At 47.0% G+C, this 18,311-nt stretch overlaps 1 protein-coding gene and 1 long non-coding RNA gene across 4 annotated transcripts in view; one reads left to right on the top strand and one right to left on the bottom strand.

Annotated features, from left to right (window-relative positions):
* LOC149340904 (uncharacterized) overlaps positions 1-624 on the bottom strand; it is a 347,683-nt gene extending 347,059 nt beyond the window's left edge. For all 3 annotated transcript variants that reach the window (XR_016283661.1, XM_089549827.1, XM_089549826.1), the window contains exon 1: positions 311-624. The gene's annotated coding sequence lies outside the window, so the exon portion shown is untranslated. The remainder of the gene's footprint in view (positions 1-310) is intronic.
* The window catches only part of LOC149340903 (uncharacterized), an 85,365-nt gene continuing 67,179 nt past the window's right edge, over positions 126-18,311 (top strand). Inside the window, exons 1-2 of the long non-coding RNA XR_016283664.1 lie at positions 126-246; positions 5,228-5,350. This is a non-coding gene — a long non-coding RNA (uncharacterized LOC149340903). The remainder of the gene's footprint in view (positions 247-5,227; positions 5,351-18,311) is intronic.

The raw sequence follows: 18,311 nt of genomic DNA, 5'->3' as shown, positions 1-18,311 counted from the left end.
CCAACTGTATTATTACTGAATCTGCGGAACGCGGATGGCAGAGGCGGTGTGAACACGTATTTATCACGTGACCTGAGCCACGTTGCAGAGCTGAAGGCTAAAAGAGAAATTACCCAGAGTAGTGCCGGCATTCAAAAGCAACAAGCGCTGTTCATTAATACGTGTGGTGAACCGACAACTATATGCAAGCGCTACTAATGGTTAAGTATGCTCTCATTAATACACCTGCGCAGTGAACGCAGTGAGGTAAGCCAGCAAAGCTGGACAAAATTCTTACAGCGATTTATATTTGAAAAAAGAAAAAAATTACCTTGGTAGATCATGCGCTGTCGACCAAAGGCAATATCGTGAGTGGCGGCAAAGTCGTGCCAGGACTGGAGACTAGACAATTTAGCTCAGAATGCTTTCTTGCACAAACGCAAAAGCACACAGTGACGGCCAGGAAATCGTCTCTGGTAGAAAAAAAGCCAGAATATACAAAAATCCAGCCCTTCCTCCTATTTCTCTGCTTAGTTGAACGGGGTGCCGCGAACGCTGCCGCCATCTGCCGACAGCTAGCATAAAACGCACAATTCTGCACTAGATTTTGATACTTATTTCTCTACGCTATATAACCAAAGTACGTTACCGTAACTATTAAACACTGTAGTTGACAAATTTCCCCGTCACAGTCATCGCGATAAAGGACAAATCTTTCTCATGAAAGTCATGCGAAATCAACGCCTAGTATCTCTCCGCGAGCTACCACTTCGACATACGCTTTGCTCCAAATAAACATAATTTCTTCAGTGACACGCAAATATATAAAAAAGAGAAGCAAGCCTACAAGCCTGAGAAACAAAAAAGGAAAAAAGAAACGAAGAACAGCACATGAACTCACTGCGTGGAACGCCGCCGAGGAAGTAGTTTCGATCGCCGCAGAGAGATGGCAGCAGCGCGCCAGCCCATCTTCGCGCGAGGCAGGTTCTGGGAGATTCAAAATTTCGAATAGCTTCAGGCGTTGCGTTTCGTTACCCACACGTGCAACTGACGTAATGAGGTCGTCGCACGGACAAAGAAAGTTTTCAACCATGACTGTGACCATGTTTACGGGTCAGGCTTTCTTTTATATAATCACGGTTCTTGCTGACTCCTAAGTTTGTGGAGGTTCAGCTTAAGTTTAGGACAACGCAGCGAGCTATGGAAAGAAAAATGATAGGTGTAACGTTAAGAGATCGGAAGAGGGCGGAGTGCGAGTGGGTGAGAGAAGAAACGCGCGTTAATGATATCCTAGTTGAAATCAAGAGGAAGAAGTGGGCTTGGGCAGGGCATATAATGCGAAGGCAAGATAACCGCTGGTCCTTAAGGATAACGGAGTGGATTCCAAGAGAAGGCGAACGTAGCAGAGAAAATTAGGTGGGCGGATGAGATTAAGAAATTTGCGGGAATATGGTGGCCGCGCCTGGCGAAGGACAGGGTTAATTGGAGAGACATGGGAGAGGCCTTTGCCCTGCAGTGGGCGTAGTCAGGCTGATGATGATGATGATGAAGTTTGTAGAGTGTGAATTGGGGCAAATGCAAAAAAAAAAAAGGAAGTTACGTGCAATGAAAAATTAGTTGTGCCGGTCATTATCCAATGATAATAGTTGAGCAACAGCAGAGACCCTTGTATTTAAAGTACCGAACACACGCTAGCAGAAGCAGATAAATTTGTCACTCCGTTAATCCCACTTCTAATTTAATTTAGGCCATTTTGCTTTAATTATGTACAGTTTACGGAGTAACCTTTCGGCTGAATTTTGAACTGAGCGTTTACCAACGACGGTCACTCTTGTCGTACTTGCTTCGTTAATGTTCTAATCGCAAGTCCTAAAAAGAACGGCCGCCGCGGTGGCTCAGTGGTTGACTTCCATGTTGACTGAGTCTACCCCAGGTGGAAATCTCCAGCTGGGAATTCAAATGGGAGCAACTGTAATCAACTCGTTTCAGCTGGAATCCACTGGGTGTCGTTCCGCTGGCCACTTTGACCAGTTTGACCAGTTAGAACCAGTTAGGGTTTTTTTAAACTGGGGTTGCGCGGGGGAAAAAAATTAATTAGGCTTTCTCTCACCTTATGTTAAGGTCCCATTCGTCCCATTCTTCCCGTATCTCTTTTGATGCGTCAGACATTCTTTCAGGATATACAAGGAGAGAATTGTGTAAAAAGCGAACAGTCGTGTCGCTGTTCTTAGAGTTCTTTTAACTGCGCGTGTTTCAGCACAGCCACACGAACGCAGTTTCGGTACCGCACGGTACACTGACGCTGTTCCTGACGCACGGACCTGCTACATTTAACTAACACTATTCAAGTGGAAGGATACAAAGAGGGATTAGTGGGATGTAGAGGTTAAAAAACAGCGACAAGGCTTTGCATTATTAGGGTTATTATGGAGAAGACTGAATTGAGTTCCAGGACAAACAAAGCGCTATTAAAAGAAAAAGAAACCTCATAACTGCCTCTCCGCTCGAGTTTCCAGTGACAGGTGCGCATCGTGATACTGGCATTATTCCCAGCGCTCCGGTTTCACAACACCATGGCTGCAATTTCGCCATTTCGTTCTATTGTGCAGCCTCCGCGGCGGCTCAGTGGTTATGGCGCTCGGCTGCTGATCCGAAAGACGCGGGTTCGATCCCGGCCGCGGCGGTCGAATTTCGGTGGAGACGAAATTCTAAAGGCCCGTGTACTGTGCGATGTCAGTGCAGCTTAAAGAACCCCAGGTAGTCGAGATTTCCGGAGCCCTCCACTACGGCGTCCTTCACAGCCTGAGTCGCTTTGGGACGTTACACCCCCATAAACCAAACCAAACTAAACCATTCTTTTGTGCGACAACGAATACGCGTTAACATGTACTGGATTTTTCTCTCCCCTTCTAACGTCTACGTGTGCGCCTTGTTTCATCAAAGAATGGCGTAATTGCGACAGCGACCTTGTTTCACTCATAGCATACACTGAAAACTGCGATAACTATGACATTTCGCTATAATGGACCAAGCCAGTTCAAGAAAGCTGGAACACTTAAAAGATAGGATGCCTTGAAACACACTTGCGAACAGGCAAGCACCGCTCCGTTTGATAAGAAAAATTCATTCTACCCTTGAAAACAACTATTGGCTTCACCTCAGCACTTGTCTGCGTAACCAGTAGCTTGCCATGAGGGAATTATGAAAACAAGATATCGAGGGCACAATGGACGGAAGAATAGCTCTCGAGCCCTACTGCTAGCTGGTTTTGTCAACGAATTAAACTTCCTCGAATTAGGGCTACCAGTTCATTTATTTTATTTATAAATAACACAAAATTGTTTGTTTCACCTCAGTACTCGCATGCGTAGGGAGATAGCTTGCTACAAGAAAATTGCGAGAAAAAAAAAGAAAGATGTCGCAGGCATAACGAACAAAAGAGGAGTCAGACAGCTTCTCCCGACTGCTATTGCTAGCTAGTTTTATCAAATAACTGAACCTTGAACTCGAGTTAGCAGTTCATTTTTTTTTTCTATAAATAAAAAGCTGTTGGCTTCACCTCAGTACTAGTATGCCTAGGGGGTAGCTTGTTACGAGAATATTGTGAACAAAAAGATCTAGTAGGCATAACAAACAGAAGAGGAATCAGGCAGCGTCTCTCACCTCCCATCGTTAGCTAATTTCAGCAACCAACTAAATCTCGACTCGGAGCTACCATTTGCGTCGATACTGGCTACAGCCAGTGTGGATGCACACGAACCCTCGACGTGCAAATGGAGAGAGACTTGATCTAGCAGCGCTTGCAAAAACCTGGCACTGAAATGTTCGCACACACAAGTGTAAAATATTTGCTAACTTTCACCTAGTCACGGGCCAGTGTACTTTTACCAGAGACCAGCCTGCCGTTCACTTCTCACGGTACTCGTACATCACGAGGAGAGAAACTTATGCTTCCATTTCTCCGACGGCCTCAGACATTTACAAAAATAAAGTTCAAGTGTGCATATTGTCGCTTGTACATTGCATGGCAAGTCGCTTGCACATTCTTAAGCAAGTTCATTCGTACACTGTTAAGTCGTGACCAGATGGCACGTGAGCTTGCGGAGGCCTTTTGCATAAGGAACAAAAAAGATAATTGTGTCACTGATACCTTGATAAAAATGGATCACAAAAAAAAAAGCAGGTCCCAGGCATGCCCTTAGTCAGTGGTTTCGTAGGTATGGATATAAATATGTGAGTCCATCTGAACAAAATCAATCGCGAATCCGCACCAGGCCTCGCGCTCATCCCGCCCACGTTTGTGTTGCGCAGTCCCTTGCTTAACAAGAATATAGAGCAGGCTAGTTATCAGTGGCGAATAAAAAGGGGCACCTATTGGCATTAAGGTATCACGATTAAGAGTGGTTAAATAGTTAGTCATTTCCTGGGTAAATGGACACCGTGATCTCGAAGAGTCATTTCGATTTCTAATGCTGACCAGAAATGTCGCACGCCTCCCATGACTACTCGTGCTCGTGTGCTACTAAACATTCTTATGATATGTGCTTGACAGCCAGGACCGCGAAAATAAAGAGAAATTTTATCCAATTCAAATTCCAGATTCAGTTAGTCAGTCAAATCAAAGAGAAACGGGAAAGGTAAATTGCTTTGACTGGAATATTCACGGCTCTCAAGACCAGCTGAATGAATATATATAACGGAGGCTTAATGCATATTCGCAATATCCTGAGCACAAAACAAGCAAGTGAACTTTGCTCTACGCAAAAAGATGGCGGTGCTACTATTACTCGCAGGTGTTCAAGAGACCTAGGCGACAATACGTAGCTCTTTATATTCGCTTGTGTGTGTGTGTGTGTGTGTGTGTGTGTGTGTGTGTGTGTGTGTGTGTGTGTGCGCGCGTGTGTGTGTGTGGTGTGTGTGTGTGTGTGTGTGTGTGTGTGTGTGTGTGTGTGTGTGTGTGTGTGTGTGTGTGTGTGTGTGTGTGTGTGTGTGTGTGTGTGTGTGTGTGTGTGTGTGTGTGTGTGTGTGTGTGTGTGTGTGTGTGTGCGCGCGCGCTTGTGCGTGTGTGTGTGTGCGTCGAGGGCGTTGCTGCAAGGGTGTGAAGTGCCTCGACCGACAATCGCGCAGGGCATAAAACACACCTCCACAAGTTTCAAATGGGCGATTGTCATTTCTTGCCCTATACCACATAGCTGGTTATCTTAAACGCTACTGTTGCTTTCCTTTCTCTTCACTTTTTCTTCCATAGCGTAGGGGACTCTCTCAGGTGTGAACGGCGTTGCCTTCGTATCTAAGCCGAAAATTTGCACTTGCGCTCTCGCCAACGAAAATGCGTCCAAGTGAGCATGGGCCATAAAGGAGATACGAGCAGGTGAGTCTGGGCTGTATAAAGGCAATGTCGGCAAGTGGTAGTAAAAGCCAGGTGAGCACGTGCGACTGGGGGTCATATGAGCAGATGGACCTGGGCCGTAAAGGTCATGCCAGTCGGTCGGCCTGGACCTTAAAGGTCATGCGAGTAATTGACCTAGGCCTCTAAGGTCATTCGAGTAGGTGGGTCTCGCATGTCGAAGTCACGGGAGCAGGTGGGTCTCAGCCGTAAAAGCCACGTGAGCTGGTAGACTTCGGCCGAAAAAGGTCATGTGATCAGATAAGCCTGGGTCATATGCGTCTTGGAATGGGCGCTTTCATCGATTGGGGAAAGGAGTGAGGTCTGGAGCAGAGTACTCGCACTGGAGAAAAGCAAAAAGTAATTTTGGTCCCCACAGTAGAAGCCCTCAGTGCTGCATGTTTCCGCTTTCAATGTATGATGTAGTTACATTTTGAGTGTCCCTTCACCTGCCTGCCGCCGATCATCTTTGTCTGCCCGTCCTTTCAGGTGCACCTGCAGAGCAACAGGGCTCAGGATAGTTTTTCTATGTAAGGAGGACAGTCAGTGCTTACCACTGTCACAAAGTCACCGAAACATGTCAGGAGTGGAGCTGTGTTACTCACCTCTTATCAGCAAGTGTTACTATATCGCTACGCACACGCAGGTGCATGTACGGGGGTGCGCCCTCTGTCAAGCCAGTCATAGGATTTTTGGGTATTTGTAATCAAGTGCACGCTCTTAGGGTTAGGCCAAACAGTAGGTGTTTCTTTTAGTTTCGACGAGTTTTTCTTTGACGAAGACGAACAGTACATGCCGAGTGCTCTTTTTAGCACCTACAAATTTTTATTTTAAAAACCGTAAGAGATACGTCGGTGCAGTTTGTGCAGATAGACAGTGCAGCAAGGCGGACGTTAGGCTCGTGACAAAGTTCAGTATAAAATTAACTGATATTAACCAATGAACTTTTCACTGCTGTTGGGTGTTAAGTCGTAAGATTATAAAATTGAGCCCATTCAGCATTCAAAACGAGGCCAGTTTTTTAAATTTTCTGAATCGGCACTGTGGTTCGAAATGTCGAGCATAAAATTTACGCCTTTGAAAGCTTGTTCAATTGGATTTCTCGCATTGCACGCTGATGAAATGGTGCCGCTGGAGTAACTAATGCAGCAGATAAAGACGCATGCTGTGTATTTCACGATGTAGAAGAAGCTAACGTGATTTCGGCAAATATTCCACACGCAACGACGCGATTTCATAGCTAGGCAACGCAGGAAAGCTAACTCAACGAGAACGGCGGCAGCGAAAAGTCTCCAGAGAAGCAACATCCTAGGTGGGCCATCCATAGGTCACGTGACCTTGTGGCGTCATCGCAACCTGTCCACCTGATCGTGAACGAACAGACCACCGTGGCAGACGGCAGTTAAATTAATGACTGGCGCGAGAGGTTGCTCGGGAAGAGAAACCTAGCTGAGTTGCAAAAGTCCCACAGGTGGCAGCACTTAGCTGCCATCGCAGGGCAGTGGCGCATCGCTTAACCGCTGCACCACTGCGCCAGGAGTGTTATGAGGACTTCCGTGGGATCTATGAACGTAAAGTAGAGAATGACCAATTCCGCATATATGGTAATTAACCGATTAAAGCTATCGCGGCATACACTTAGGGCGGAGATTAAGTGTACCTTCGAGTTTTTAAAGACGTGGCTCGCCTTCGATGTTGACGGCCACCAATTTAACAATATAATCTTATGCCTAAAACAAAAAATTAAAAACCGAATTACTTAATTTCAGTTAACTAATCATATTTTAATTCATATCTATCAGGTACATAATGTCCGTGATGCTCTACCACAAACCTGCACAGACCGCACTGACGTGTCTCTCACGGTATAAAAAGAAATCTGTTAAATAAAGATCACCTCGCATACGTTATCACGTGCCGCAGTAATCTGATATCCGGATTCGCAAAAACGATCCGCAGATTTCAGCAAACCCATGAGATCTCTAGGTATCAGCTGATTAATTTTCTTTTAGCAATCTCCACAAAGATTAAAAATTTTAGCGTTTTCCTGATGTTGATACAATGACACTGAGCTATGCTTAGACTGCCTGACCAGCGACTGAACGGTCAGGAGACGTTCGAACAGCCTCTGAACCACTCAAAACCCTCTCCTTGGCTCATCACAATCCTTACACTCCTCCCCTCCCTCTCCGCCTCTTCTCTAACGACGGCTAAGTAGTGAGCGCAGTTGCCTTTAGGCTTCACTGCGTGGCTTTCCTCGAAAGTGCGTCGTCATTCCTCTGCCGACAATACTGCGTATATAACCGGGTGTTTCACCAAAGATATTGTGAAATTTTGAAAAGCCGGCTTTTTGGGTTAGAAGAAAGCTTTCTTTTTTAGGCATAGCATTGTCAGCTGTGTAGCACACGAAGTTACCCTTGGCGCTGTGGCTCAACAATGTTTGGATATTTTGACGAGTTACGGGCACTGACAGGGTTGCTTCGCCTGCAAGCTTTCGAAAGCACAAGTATTTTGGCGCGATATAGGCGGAATGTGTTGGACCACATCACCGATGGTAACTGCTTTTTCGCAATGCTAAAAATGATATGGATATTACTTGCATACAAGTCTTTCCATAAATAAGGAGACTAACAGTAATAGTTAAAAGTTAGCTACCCAGTATCAATTAACCAGCCTGCTATTTAGCACGTCTTAGCTGTATTCTGATGTACAGCACCGCTGACAATGCTATGCCGAAAAAAGCGCTGTCCTAACTTAAAAAGCCCGTTTTTTAAGAATAGCCGTACATTTTAAATGAAACAACCGGCATATTAGGCGCCGCACCACGGGGGAAGACGAAACGTATACGTATCGACCATAATTTGCGGACGTGGGCATTCTTCGGCTTGAAGCCTTCAGGGAAGGCGTCACAGCTGCAAGACGATCGACCGCGGCCGACGCTAGGCCAAATCTATGCGCTCAGTGGCGTTATTTTTCTGACTGAGCCATCGACCGACGCAGTTAAAGATATCAACGTTTCAGCACTTTATCCATGCCTCAACTTGGCCTCAATAAACAGAATTCCACTCCTGCCTCGTCCTGTACATCGCGCATCATTTTCCTTTCAGAACGAGTCATCTAGCCGAAACGCACACTTTATTTCTTTCGAGTCCTTACCTTTGAATTTGATGCCATAGTTCAGCGAAAGCAGGAGAAAACAGACCCGTGAACTAGTTTTACATATGCAGAGCACACGAACAAGGAAAACTGAGCATACAGAACCTTATTACACCGCTCTCTTCAAACCCCATGTGCATTAGAATGCACGGTTGTTTCCAGCGCCGTTTTTGAAGAGAAAACAACGCGCCGCTTTTGCAGCCTAAATACGGTCGGATATTACTAGTACTTACTTTGCTCCAATTCAAAGGCCCAGTTTCGAGAAATGTGCAATTAAACAAGTGCTCTGAGTGGTCTTCCAAGACGGTTTCTTTGTTCAAATCAGTTCTCAGGCCGCCAAGGAAGTGCCACGTTTCTCACACGCTTTACCCCGATAACAGTCCTGCTTTTTTTTTTTATCTCAATGCATATTTTACTTCGTTTTCATTTAAATACATGGAAGTTTGATTCGTTGGCACTTTTTGAAAGCGTAGAAACTTGCAATATAAACTCGAGGCTTATAACGTGGCATAAAGCATAGAAAAATTATCCATCATCCACGAGCGTCGATGATGTTTTTGTTTTGCCTGCAGTTACAAAAACACGAAGAGGTGTAGAATTTACTTTGAGTTATACGAACTACGCTTTCACTCAGACCTGAAGAAGACGTAGTTCCCTGAGTTTTCTTTTGCTTTCGAGCGCTTCATGCAAAGAAAAGGACCGCAAATGACAAACGGATTCACAGTACAAAATTTCGGACGCGCGCCATTCACTATATTAACATCTAGATCATCGAAATGTATTCATTACGTTTAAAACATTTCCATAAGTCTCAACCAAAACAGCTTAATTTTAACCCGAAACACTGACTGTTACTTACCCGCGAAGTAGCGACACGGCGTTTGGGACGCTGCGTGGCCTTGTTCGAGCCGCCATCAATTATTTCGGTGCACATAACGCGGCTAATAGACCTAGATTCCAGGTAAATGTGAGGTATAAAGGTATAAGGAACTTGCAAGCCCAGACGAACACTATTATTTTTTTTTTTTTGTAGTGCCATTCATTGTGGAGATCACTGACGGTTGTGCATTTTACTGCCGTTGCGTGCCTTTGCTGTGTCGTGCGGTGTGCTACTTTGTCAGTTCTCAAGCGGTTTTCCCTCTCGGCGAAAAGAGTGGCCAGCGGTACTGTACGTCAGTCGTCAGCCTGCCCGTGCATACGAATCTAAATAAAAAGAATAATACACCCAGGTGTTCGAAATTAGAAATTAAAGCCGGAGCTCTCCTCTATACGGCGTCCCTCACAGCCCACGTGTCGGGACGTCAAACTGCACACAGCGTGCCAACAGTACGCACGTGCGCGTACACACAAAGACACTGATTACGATCTCGTCTGAAGGCTCGCATACGCAGCGCTCCCACACAAGGACGAGGTCCAAGCATGTTTAAGCGGCCTCAACAGTTGACGCTTCTTGGGTTCTTCATGCAAGCGAGTGGTCCTGAGCGAGAGGGGGGGTGCCACGGCCAATTAAGTGCGAGAGATGCCCGAGCGGAGGTCGCACAATGGGGCAAGATAGGAACAAACAAGCCGCGCGTCGGGTGTCGCGCCTCACTCCCGCCAGACCGTGGCGAGGTGAAGGTCAAATGAGCCGCGGGAAAATGAGCCGGTTGGCCCGGGTCACTTGCGTTCTCCATAGCGCAGTCGTCACCGCGCTGTGCGCTTCCAAAGGAAATGTAGGTGCGCATATGTGAGTATTTCTGTATGCGGTGTGCCACGAAGCTGCACGCGGCTTATGAAGGGTGTCTTATAGTAGAGGGCTAGGATTAATTTCGGTCACCCGGGCTTCTTCAACGCGTAGCGATATCGCACAGCGCACGAACGTCAATTGCATTCCCAGTTGCAGTGCAGCCGCTGTGGCTACAGGAGTCGATCCCGCGACGTTGGCTGCGGTAGCCGAAGACCTAGCCACTGAGCCACATGTCCGAGGCCTAGCCACATGAGCCAAAGCGATGCATGCTTAAAAAAAAAAAAAAAACTAAAGTGATGCTTGGAGAGGGGGGGGGGGGGGGGCACTTAAAGAATGGGTCGTCTTATTATTTAGAAACCTCCTTGTGTGTTTTATTCACCGAGGTAACCTCTCGGAGCAGCCTCTCATTTTACTAATTCCATGTCCACGCGAAAATCACAAAGCAGCGATCCCGAATTTCCCTCACATATAACCAAATTTAGTAATAATTAGCCTTCTTCTCTTCTCCTGTATGTGTACGCGTGGTGATATGCGTACTACATTGGTCGACCGTTGACTAGCGCTAGTTGCGTGCAGCTTGGAAAGGCTGGGAAGTATAGGTTCGCCTGTGATTAGCCGTGACTCCGCATTATTTGACAGTGTTCAGAGCCAGCTACACTGCCGCAGCACCAGAAATGAACGGGCAACGGCCTCGAAGTTCCTAAGCAGGATCCACCAATAAATAGGGAAGGGAGATGCAATTAAGTGGCCAGAAAGTGAAAGCGGTCACGGGTATATGTGTACATTACAAAGCGTGGAATGTAAATAAGACATATAAAACGAAAATTTACGCGTCTATCAGAGGCATCTTGGTATAATATAAAAACTCAGGGAAAGAAATAGCTGGAAAGTCATAAATTAATCACTCCCAGCATAGAAGCGGCGCAACCAATTCACGGCGAGTGCCGCAGCAGCAAATTGTTCATCGCGCTGTTTGCCATCTTGGTTTATATAGGGCCATATTCGTAACGATCCTGCATTTATTCGTCCCTAATTCGTATTGGTGCGATTGGACCTATACAAACGAAAATAACTACATATAAGACCGAGATCAACAATCGTCCATAACAGTTTAAAATTGTACGTTTTCTATTTTTACACTCTCACGAACGGCCGCAGCAATAGCTGCCTGTTTCCACGAGGTGTGGACGCGGCACGGTAGCGTACTGGTTAGCGCGCTCGGCTGCTGAGCCCGAGAACCCGGGTTCCATCCCGGCAGCGGCGACCGCACTTGGATGGAAATGGAACGCAAAAGGCGCCCATGTGTTGTGCGTTATCTTATCACGTTAAATGACCCCAGGTCGCTTAAACCATCCCAGAGCCCCTCAATACGCCGTCGCTCAACCCTCATAGCCCATTTGTTGCTTCAGGACATTAAACCCCATATGTAATATACACCATAACACGAAGCTTTGAGCTTGTCAAGCTATTCATGTCATGTGTGCCCATATGTAGAGTCAGCAATCGCGTGGGTGATCGTTTCTGAAAAACATTCAGTTTAACAGTACGGCGTAGCCAAAGGTTCTCCGCATTTGCGTTTGTATTGCTGGTATTTTTAAGTGGCGTTTATCGCCTTAAGACATAAAGAGGGGATGGAAAAAGAAGGGGGGCGGGGATAATTATATAAATGGGAAAAGGTTGGCTAATTCAATAAAGCACTGCAGCGGTGACTTAAAGATTTGAGCATCCGCCTCGCTTGCGGGAAATTCGGGGCTCGGTCCCCAGTGCCGCCGGCATACCCACCAGCGATGCAATGCATGGGTACAAGCTTGCGCCTGGCCTAGTGCTCGGCTTATCTGGGGAGAATTGCTTCGGATATGGGTATGCGACCACACCTTGTGTACACAAAAACACCTTGCGCCATGGCGCTCTTTGGCCACAGATGCCCTTGTGTTACAAAAATTCATCATCATCATCGTCATAATAATCTAATAAAGTGTCCAATAGAACAATGATGGTGTCCCTGTGCTCAAGCAGCACCTAGGCCGCTGAACTGTCAGCGAGAGACCCTCCTCTGCGCCGTGTCGGGTTGTAACCTGGTTTTATTCTGTATTACAATGTTCCAGCTGACCCGACTCTCCCCCTTCTTGTCGCCTTCTTTTGGCGCACTCTAATCTGTTCCATAGGGCAAAGATGTATGCAAGACCAGTCGTAGCAACTAAGGCCGCTGAACGAAAAGATGGTCACAGTCACCACAACTGTCACAACTTACCAAGTGCACTTCATGGCCATGTTGGTCACAATCGGGCGAGTGGCCTAAACTAGCTACCAATAATAGTGTGCAAAGCCAGCATGACCAATCCGAACAAAGAGAATAGGTACTGCAACAAATACCGGGAGAAACTCGCTGACCAGGCTATTTACGGTGACGTTGCGGATAGCGCCCACAATACGTCGACAGCGCGAAGTACCTGTACACTAACACCATGGCTGAAAGCGCCTTTCCTGAAAAAGAAGAATAAGTGGCGTTGAATGACGGTGTCCTCCTTGGAACGCACTGATTTAGGTAGACACTTTTAAACCCAGTTTCTCGAACCAAACAGATGAGGAGTGAAATTGTTTACTCCGCCTCACCTTGTTCACAGTGGAGTAGTGAAGTGCAAGCTACTAGCGCGAGCTGATGGTTTGCGGACATGTGAGGTAGAGCTGTGCACGGGCCGCAAATTTCAGCCCGCGCCCGGCCCGAGCCCTACAGTACTGACGGAGGCCCGGCCCGGCCCGACACTGAAGAAACCTAAGCCCGCCCGGGCCCGGCCCGAGTTAAGGCCCGGCCTGGGCCCGGCCCGACCTGCAAAACTGAAATCGAAGTGACGATGAAACAGAAAGAGGTAATTTAAGGAAAATCAGTTTATTTCAATGTTTTCAAATGCTCGGCTTTCATGGTCTAGATGAAAATTAGTGAGTATATGCAAACACGGCGCATGTAGAGTTGTCACTCCAAGCTATAATGTAAAAACAACAAATCGTCCATTGATGACGGCCTGAGGCAAGTGCGGCGCTCCTGCAGATTAGTTTCGAACCTTGAAACAGTAGGGCGGCTGAGCCACGCAGGAGCAATCACGATCGCGAAGCCCGGCCGGCCCGTCCGAGACAAATATACCGTGGCCCGAGCCCGGCCCGGGCCCGGGTGAATAGACTTCCGAAAGGCCCGAGCCCGGCCCGCGGGCCGGGCCGGGTACGGGCTTTCGGGCCGGCCCGAGCCCGTGCACAGCTCTAATGTGAGGTTCACTTTCCAGGGCGTGAGCATGACGCACTTGTGCTCTAATACATTCCCTCTAGCCTATTCCAGCCCGCCCACTCCAGTGCAATGGTATTACAGGTGTTGAACGAAGTACCACTATTAGGCTGGTCTCGTTATTTGGCCTGAGGAACGTCGCTTTTCAAGCTGTATTTGCACAGCCAGCCCTCTCCTCTAACGTGAGTTGATTCCGACGAGACATAACATGCATTATATAACATCAAAACAGAAGGCAACTTTGGTACTAATGCGCCGAGTCTACGCTGTGACGCAGAGCAAGCTAGAACAAGGTGTAGTAAATCAGGCAGTTAATACGCACTAGAAGCTATGCATTATTATATTAACGCTGACACACAAAACAACCGCAGCTTGCAATGACAAACGTTGTGTTTGCAAAATATAGATAGATACAGAGAGGGGGAAAGGCAGGGATGTTAACCGGAAAGGTTTCCGGTTGGCTACCCTGCACTGGGGAAGGGAATGAGGAGATTAAAGTGGGAAGAGAGAAGGAACGGGAAACACAGTCACAATCTGCCAATCAAGGCAGTCTCACGCAAAAAAACAAAACAAAAAAAACAGTGCCTTGTAAGTTTTGATGGCAGTCCACTGTTGTGGCCACGGACCGAGGATCTTGGCCTCAGTGAAAGGGCGAGGATCAAGGCGGTCCAGAGCACAACGCAGCTTACGTCTTTCGTTCACAGAGACAGGACACACACACAAGAGATGACTGATGGTCTCTTCACAGGCACAGTTTACACAAGAAGAGCTGTCGGCCATCGCGATGCGGAAAGCATACCGATTTGTTAAGGCAACTCCGAGCCATAGACGGCACAGTAATGTTGCTTCACGATGCGCTATATCACATGGAAGACGGAGGCGCAGTCCAGAGTCCAATGCCCCGAGGCGACGGTTGCAGAACTCTCCCGTGTTCCACGCTGAAAGTGTGATCTCAAGCCTCAAAGAACGAAGCCCACACGCTGTGTCAGCTCTCGTTACAGGGATATATTAACAGGGATTCCGTCATTGTGGGCCGAACGGTCAGCTTCGTCGGCCTGGTGACTTCCATGAATACCGCAGTAGCCTGGCAGCCACTGGAAAATTATGTCATGTCCTTTAAATGTGGCGTCATGGTACAACTTGTGGATTTCAGCAACGAGTTGTTCGTGTGACCCGCGGCGTAGTGCAGCTTGTAGGCCTTCCAGGGCTGCTTTAGAGTCGGTGAAAACTGCCCAGTCATGTACAGATTTCTGACTGATGAACTGAACTGCAGCCCGTAGGGCAGCTAGTTCTGCACCAGATGAAGAGGTGAGATAGGTAAGGTAAAAGCTTGGGCGAGTTGGTGGTTGTTCATTCTAAAACAGCGCGGAAAAGACATGGACGACACGGACAGCAGGAAGAGACATACAAACAGGCGCTGTTTGTACGCCTCTTCCTGTTGTCCGTGTCTTTTTTGCGCTGTTTTAGAATGAGATAGGTAGTCCTCACCTTCATTAAAAAAGATTTGGCCGGTATCACCACAGACCCAGCAGAACTTGTTGAAATCACTGAGCCATCTGTGTAAGACATGTATGTGGTGTTTATGGTTAAAATGCAGATGATGCAATGTCATTTGCTTGAGAGCAGGCAATGATAAACCAGATTTCTCAGAAATTCCCGCAATAGAGAAGTGTACCCGGGGTTCATGGAGACTTCATATGGGTGAGCATGGTCTTGAAGCATGGGTGAAATGTGAAGGAAGATAGGCACGATGACCTTGAATTACTTTTGCAAATGCAGTAATGTTAATTGAAAAAGACGGCTTATTTGGACTGGTCGGTGCATGTCGATGAAAACGACTGAACAGCGCAAATAGACAGGCTAGAAGAGAAGCGCATGTGTCTGTGTTCTTCTCTTCCGTCCTGTCTGCCAGCGCTGTTCAGTCGTTTCCATAATGTTAACTTCCCTCGCAACATATATACCTGTTACCGTTACTGGGCAGTGAGAATGATAATGTCGATAAAAAAAAAGAACTGGGATCTTAGTTTGTTCATTTACAGCAAAAGCCGTTCTTGCTCTTAAGAAATGCTAAAAAGCTGGAGCTGGAAGACAATAAAAAACAAATAAGAAGGAGCGGAGATGCATTTATCATACTCTCTTCGGCACCAAAAAAGATATAGAAACGACATAAATATAGTGTATGAATTGGGCTCAAACAAAACTCAAAGAGCAAAAGCTAAGACTCAAAACCAAAGCAGCAGACACAATTCGCGTTCTTTTTCTCTGAATTTCTCTCCCGGATTGAGCAAGCGAGGGCGCCACGGGTCATTGCCGCCGTATCAACGGAATCTCTCATTATACATGCAAGGTTTCTGTCTGCGTGTTGCCTTCGTTTCATTTTTCTTTTCTTTATTCAAGGAAACGCTGGCGTGACGTCGGCGAGCTGCTTCCGCAGGACCTAAGCTCCTTCCCTTTCCTATTCGCTTTCCTTCTTTCTTTCCTTTCCGCAGCCTCATATTTATGTCGAACGGGCATAGGTCATGCGTGACGGTCTGCACCAGTTCCTGAGGGCCGGAGCTTCATGCACTGCGTACGGTTTGCACGCGCGCTGAAACAAAAGTAAAAAAAAAAAGAAGAAAACGCGCTCGCTCGTCGAGTGACAGCCAACGAAACCATGCAGCAGCAGCAGCAGCAGCGTTGTGCAGAACCTACAATCCGAGAGAGCAGCAGAACAGTGGTATTCGCGGCAAATCAGCCGGAAAGAGATTCCGCTTGAGAACGCAACGCGGCTCGCATTTCAAAAGGGAAGCGGCGACGGGAGCAGGCGTTGCTGAGGCTTCGGCCGTTCGAATTCAGGTTTCGCTCTCGCGCGCGTTCTTGCGGGGACTCGTTACTTATGCACCCCCCTTTTCTAGAGGCGATCACGTCGGCTCCAAGCCGGGCTCGTTTCTGCCTTCCGTCCACGCCACAGTTCTTCGTTTCATCTTGCGCGCCTCCCACGTCTGAGTGTGAGCGGTGTCCGACTATGTGTATGTTCAATGCTCGCTCTCTCTCCTCCTTATCAGTGCCCGAGAAGAAACATCTGAACTCATCGATGACGAGGGGAAGAGAAAGATTTCGATGCATGAATTTACCGTTTTTTATTTTTTCTTCCCGCGCGGACATACGCCACGGCGCCCTGTACGTAACAAATTTTCGAGCTCGAGGAACGAAGGCCACCTCACAGGCGGTAGGTTTTGTTGCGCTAATTAGAACAAACATTGGCTGTGGCTTAGTTTGGTTAAGCCCGGTAATTGCGAAAGCAATATGCGTAGCTACGCCATGGTTCAGCTGGTAGTGTAGATGGTGGTGGTGCTTGTGGTTAGACTTGTGGTGATGCATCGGTTATACAATCTAATCCAATCCAATCCAATCCAATTTAATCCAATCCAATCCAATATGCTAATATGGTAGCTACCGGCCTCGCTACGCGACGGGCTGAAAGTGCAACTAGTATTGCTTTCGAAATAAAAAAAAACGAAAACATAAATAAGTTGGCATGTCTCAGCACTGCAGACACACGTTATGAACTAGGCAGACATAATGATACAATTCTTTTCATTCCATTTCGTTGCATCATTGTACCCGCTACGGTGGCTAAGTGGCTATGGCGATTGATGATTTCAGAGTCTATTTTCGAGTAGCGGGGGCGGTATTTCGATGCAGACGAAATAAAAACGCTCGTGTGCTCTAATGTTTAAGTGAACGTTAACCCAAGGTAGTTGAAATTAATCCAGAGCCATCGCCTATGGCATCTACATAACTTATGCACAGGGCGCTAGACTGCACATACCAGCATATCAATTTCACCTCCTAATCTTTCTTCGACTGTCTCTTTTTTTTTTTTTTTAACTGTCCATGTGTCGAAGTATTTGTTTCTGTCAAACTTGCCACGACATTTGGCCGATAGCAGACCGGAAATCCGGTCTCCGAACGAATACCGGGGTACAGGATTTCCGGCCTAGTGCGGTGTTTCCATATATATAAGTGTCATCATCGCTTTTATCATGGCCACGGAGTCTGGTGAGGAATTTGTCGTTCCGTTATTCTTAGTCTTCGCTATGCTCTTTGAGCACGTAAACAAACGCTGTTCTCGTCTTTACGAACGACACCGTCGCCACTGATGCATATAACGGCCTCTCGTTTTCTCATCTGTGCTGTGAAAGTATAAAAATTCCATTCCACTCAACAATTATCTCTTTTTTTCTTTCCTCATTGGCAGAAGATCCGCCACACCTTCGCTGCCTTCAGCGCCCGCCAGTCAGTGTGGCGGACGATAAGAACGCAATAGAATATCAGGAGCATAATGGCTATAACGTGTACTCGCGATAATTCATAGCTTGAAGGGGACCAAAAATTTGTTCTCCTTATGCGCGTTCGAATTAAGCGGAGCGTTTTTCTGTACTTGATGCCGACGGGACCAAAGTATCAGTTCGAATAAACCGGTCGGTTCCAATTATGCGAATAAACCGGTTACAATTATGCGAGCTTTAATTAACGACATTCTACTGCATCTGCGCATGGAGGGCCCGCCTTCTCTTCCTTTTGGTGTCCGGAGTCCACTGACATCCTCAGGCCACGAATGACGCTGCGCCTTCAGCTGTGGTTATCGTATACACTCGCGTACGGAACATAACGCCGTACGGTCAAAGATCACTCGCTTGTTGAAGAAAATTCGTTGTCATAACGCATTGTTAGTCACCTATAAGCGCCTCACGCTCCGAATGAGCCGTAAGTTCCTCAAAACATCCGTGTGGAGAAAGACGTGCACC

This window comes from Amblyomma mixtum, chromosome 6 (assembly GCF_055824585.1).
Source record: "Amblyomma mixtum isolate Tamu chromosome 6, ASM5582458v1, whole genome shotgun sequence".
Lineage (NCBI taxonomy): Eukaryota > Metazoa > Arthropoda > Arachnida > Ixodida > Ixodidae > Amblyomma > Amblyomma mixtum.
Note: the sequence above shows the minus strand (reverse complement) of the source record. Positions and strands in the feature narration are given on the sequence as shown.